We start from the raw sequence: 6,000 nt of genomic DNA, 5'->3' as shown, positions 1-6,000 counted from the left end.
TTTTGTTTTATTTATTTCTGTTTTAAGATCCTAGCCTTGAATTTTAGATTGAATAGTAAGATTTATTATTAACATATTATTAGACAAAATTTATAATTCATTAACAATCATCATCATTTCATCACAGATTAGGTCAGTGATCTGATCACCTTTTTTCCAGCGTTTTCTAGGTCTTTCTCTCACACCCACCAATAGGTGCATATCAAATTGACTGCCTAGGAATTCTTTTATCATGCATTTGCTTCAGATGCTGACCCCACTTACTTCTTTAATAGCGTATTTCATTGTTAAAAGACTATAAATCCCCAAACCCCTGAGAAATATCCTCCTTCCTCATCCTATCCATTCTTGTTACACCCGTCAAACTCCTCAAAAAGGATATTTCCATAGCCTGTATCCTACTTACATCCTTACTTTTAGGGACTCATGCTTCACTACCATACAGAAGTGCTGGGACTGCCATGAACTTATAGTTCTAATATGTCTTGTAACTCACTGCGGATTACTTTTACAAAGTAAAAAGGAAAGAGATGATTTGTTTAATTATTTCTATTATAAGTTGCAGATTTAAGTCTGTTTTTTTTTCTGCTTGTTATTATAAGTCAAAATTTCCCACAACATTTCTCTAGTAACTCGATCAAAATCTTTAAACAGGTGAACTATGTGTCTCCAAGTTATATTCTCTACTTTTTTCAATAATTTGTTGGAGAAAAAACATCCATGAAAGAGCTACTTCTGCGGAAATCATTATTGTTCTTCCAGTAATTTTACCTCTGCTATTGCAGTCACTGTTGAAGCTTTTATTTTAGAGTATATCTTATAAATTGCACAAAGCAATGAAATCCCAATGATAGTTGTCACACACATCTATATCACTCTTTTTAAAGACTGGTTGGACAATAGCCTTTTCCCAATCTTTTGGGATACTTACTCTGGTCCAACACATATTCAAGAAGTGCAAAAACCTCAGCTTCAGCAAAGTGCCTCCATACTTCAACCAATCCGGTTCACTCCACATGCTTACTTGTTTTTAACCATCTTCAAAACCGCTTCCAACTCGTCTAAAGAAATCAAATCTACATCATCTGATTCATCATCCACATCCATGGAATGCTCCACAACTAATTTATTATCACACAAGAGACCACAATAATAACGCAGCCACTCCTATTCTGTAATCATGTTTAATCTTGCATTATCCTTTTCATCCTTATTTAAGACTTGAGGATTTTATATGCATAAGACTGCCTCCCATGCAAGTCATGTTCTAAGGAACTTATAAACCTCCCCCAACACTCATCATATGCACACATAACCATTCACTTAACAATGTTCATCTTACTCTTATAATTTACCAATCTGTAATCCTCATTCTGCAAGTATGAACAGTATGTCTCCTCCTTATCATTTACTACCCTCTGTAATTCCTCATTCCAAATGCGTAACCCTTTAGATCTAAATCCCTTCACTCTAGTACTTACTGCTTCATTTGCAGCAGCTTGTATACAATACTTAATGTTTTCCCACTCTTCCTCTTTAGTCTTGAATTGACTTCAAATTAACATTCAATCTTGCCTGATATAAATGCTGTCATTTTCCAACAGTTGTAACTTATAAACTGATTCCCTGTCCACCAGAGATGACTTCCAATAATTAAATCATTTCTTATGAAATTTAAAACTGGATACGACCAGGTAATGGTCAGTATTCAGTTTTACTCCAAGCAATACATGAGTGTTTACTATCTCCCTTATCATTAAGTAGAACATAATCTGTGAGAGATCTTAATCCCCTGCACTCCTAAGTACATTTATTAATATCCTTCATCCTACAAAAAGTATTTGTAATTTTAAATTGATTAAGGTTAGCAAAATCAATTAACTTTGCATCTCTCATTAACCACAGTTTCACCACATGTACCTTCCCACTGGTTGACATCCAACTTGTGCATTAAAGTCATCAGTCATTATAAGGAGATCATTCCCATTAATTACATCCACTTCTCTCTGAAGGTCCTGTAAAACTTATCACTCTCCTCCTTCCTTCCTCCCTTCTTCAGGGGCATAAACTTCAACCATTGTGCTTTACCCTTCTCCAACTTAAAGTTTACAAATTAACAAATCTCTCTCATTAACAAATTTATAACTAGCAGTAAGTGGTATGAGCTGCCTAGAAACAAGGATAGCTATTCCTGCTGCAGCTCTCTGACTTGGGCTTTTCACTATAAAGCCTTACGTGCTGCTCAAAGTCCTTAGTTCCCTTTAGTTTCTTCTTAGTCTCTGTAATCACAGCAATATCTCTTCTGAGTACTCAAAACAAAGTCATCAACTCTTCCTCTTTAGCACTAACTACTCTCACATTCCAAGTTACCACCTTTAACAGTTTTTTGGGTCCATCTATAATCTACTTTCTAGAACCATAATTATGGATGCTTCTAAATTGTTTTATCCACTTTCCCAGTCCGTATCTGACGCTGTCAAGAAGCTTGCTAATAAATACAAATCTTGTCTGGTTGGGGTACAAGCCCTATGCAGACAAAGTTTGGTGATGGGGTTATATCGTACCTCCAAACTTCCAAGCTTTCAATTGTATGCTCCCCTAGGTTCATCCACTCTATTGACGGTTGGGATTTACCTCCTTCTCCGCTCTCAAGACCATTGAACATTTGTCACCTGTAACCCTAGGCAGGGGCCTTTTGATTGGATACTATCATCTGGAGCCAGATGGACCCAGTTTTTTAATGAGATTGATACTCCTCCCTCTCCACATTTCCCTATCCTCTTGGATATGGGACTAGCTTGTGGTGGTGTTCAATCACTAACAATTGAATATATAATTATTTGTGTGTAACAAGGTTATTTACAATATATAAAGCTTGCATAACCAAACTACTAATGACTAACTTAAAAAACTGATAAAAGTAATTAACATTTGCTAATTAGAAATTAATTAAGAATTTCTCGTGGATTATATTGAATCTAAAAATCAAAAGGAGGGTTCAAAATCGGTCAATGTTCATGGATGCCAAAATCTTGGAAATATAACTTTTTGAATCACTCTACTTTCATACACTAGTTTTGTTTTTAAAAAGTTCATGCAACTGATATTTAAAGTAAAGCAGCTGCAAGATTCATCTGCTGAAGGTTATTTGACTTGTGTACCATATTGGTAGTTCACCTTTTGTTCATAATGTTATTTTTTTCTTAAATATTAGTGGTTTTTTGATTTGAGTGTTATTTTCTGCCCTTCCTGCATGTAATGCAGGACAGAATGTAACATTGAAATCAATTATGATAACAGTAGCGGAAATATAAAATATTGTGAAAATTTTTTTTTTGTTCTAAAAATTAAGTAAATTATGTATTGTGAAAATTTGTTTATCATTTTTCTGTGATATGCATGTAAATAATTCATGTTGGAGAAAACAAAATGTGGCTTAAAATTCAATTAAATTTTGGCCGCATTTTGTATTCAGGTCATTTACAATGTTGTATAGTTTTTTCAGTGTAAATCAGTTATTTCATGTCATGTTAGAATCAATGAGTTAACAGTTTGCTTAATTGATTAGATTTATAATTTATAAAATTTTATTTAACAGTACGCCTATGTACAGGTGATTGATAAAAAACAAAAGGCATCAGTTCTTAAACTAAAATAAAAAAGTTGATTATTATTTTGTTATAAAATCACCTACAATGAATTGAGTAACAGTAATCCATTTTATGAAAAGATTTTCCATTATAAAGCCCTGGAAAGAAGAGATGGTAAAGAAATTTTACTGGACGTATGTTTTTATTATGTTCAGCTTACTGTGATCTAAAAGAAAACTAAAAAATTGCAGATTATTGATGTTCTACCTTTAAACAGAGTAGAAATTTAACCTTTAGAGATTGGTTTTAATTATTTATCTTATTAGGTTAAATTTAATTCATCTATGGTCTTAATAAGTTATTTGTACTACAGACATATTTGAAGGATACTTTAATTTAATGAATCATTATACCAATAGATTTTGTTTGGTTGAAAGGTTAACAATGTTGAGTGTTTCTACAGCTTTTAAGAAAAACTGCCTCTCAAAGAAAAATAAGAATAAAATAACACATGAGCTTAAGTACTGAATTTTTTAAATTATTTGTTTTCACAATTCTAATGAAGCAGGAATGGTATTGTCTTTTGATATGGAGCTGCTGCAAAATGCCACAGTGTCCCATATAAAATGCAACTTATCAATCATTCTTATGTTAAATTTGAATTGTCTACTCTACTTTACCACGCTTCACTGGAATAGACTTGTCCAACATCTATCACATCAATGCAGTGGTCTGTTACTAGTAGCCGTAACAGTGCGGCCGGAATGCAGAGTGCATTGTTAGAAAATTGTGTTTTCACAAGAAGAACATGTTTTTATTACTGAGTCATACCTCAGTATACAATCATTGACTGCAATGCAAGAATTCTCTCATTGTAAATACCAAAATAGACACTTCCTAACAGATATCAGTTATCAGGGTAGTACTAAATTCAGATAGACAGATTCTTTTAATGACAAGAGATACAAAAGATCAAGTTGAAAGTAAACACAGTCACTGAAATCAATGACAGATTATTGTTTCATAAAAAAATAACAGTAAGATGCTTGCTCGCTGAAATTAATTTGTCAATTCAATTATTCATCTGTTAGATTTTCAACCATATGAGATTCAAAAAGTTCTTCAACTTGTCAAACCCAGCAAAGGTAAATGGCTAGAATATTGCCATTGGTTTTGTCAATTTGTGATTATGGGGATTCTTGTTAAGGAGTTGTTTTATTTGGATTGTTATGCAAACAGGATTTGGAGTGCTGAAAATCCCATGTGTATCCATGCATACTGTCAGTACAAGCACTTCGTAGGAGGTGCTCATTAGAATATATATAGTGTGTATTGTAGTTGCATTCTTGGTTATTTATAATAATATTATTGTTTTCATTTACCCAGTCAAAATTGGATTTTAAACATGAAATAATTAAGCTCCATAGATAAAATTTCTGTATATTCACTGATTCTAATATGGCTAGCTACATGAAAAAGATTGTACTGTATCAATGGGGTTAAGTTATTTATTTGTTGAAAAGGTTTAAAGTAAAATATTTATATAGAAAAAACTATAAAAGTATGCTTTGAAGGCTTGCTCAGTGACATTTGCAGGTTTTTCCTTACAATTAGAATGGAATTTATCTTTACACAGTAAGGATATTCTGTTTTTCACAGAATATACTTTACAACTGGTTTTCTGGAAAATTAAATGTTCCTTTTGATCAAAATTTGATAAGGACATGGAATTTTTTAATTTTTTCTTATACCTGAAATTGAAGAATAAATAATTGATTGGAATTTTCTAATTGGTCAGAGGTATTAAGTGCTGCTATTGTTCTAAATTCAATGTTTTCTAATTGGTCAAATACAAGATTGAATTTAAATGGTAATTTTGCTATTCTATCCGGCAAGCAGTTTCAAACTGGATGGCAGAGTGGGGGTTTAATGTTCAGTGTGATAAGAAGGGGGAACCACCTTGGTTAGCTCGTCCACTCTGTTCTGTCAACACTATAGCCATGAGTGAGAAAGAGGTTCCATCATCTGTTGCACAGCACATAATCATAAAGTTTTTAACTAATGAAGGCGTTAAGCCTGTGGAAATTTTAACTCATTTAAAGGTAGAGTTGGGAGCACTACACTGTCCCAGAACCAATTGTACACATGGGCCAGACAATTTAGTGCCGGTTCACTGTTGAAGAAATCGCATCAGAAGTGGGTATCAGCTACGGCAGTGCTCAATCCATTATCACAGATCATCTTGGCTTTAGAAAAATTAGTGCTTGATAGGCAGCGAGCTTGTTGACTGAAAATCCAAAACAGGTCAGGTTAGAGATCTGTGAGAGAATTCTGAATTGATTTTGGCAAGAAGGAGATGATTTTTTGAGGTGCATCATCACATGTGATGAGACATGGTCTATCATTACAC

This window comes from Lycorma delicatula, chromosome 7, assembly GCF_047948215.1.
Source record: "Lycorma delicatula isolate Av1 chromosome 7, ASM4794821v1, whole genome shotgun sequence".
NCBI lineage: Eukaryota > Metazoa > Arthropoda > Insecta > Hemiptera > Fulgoridae > Lycorma > Lycorma delicatula.
This window is presented reverse-complemented; position numbering follows the sequence as displayed.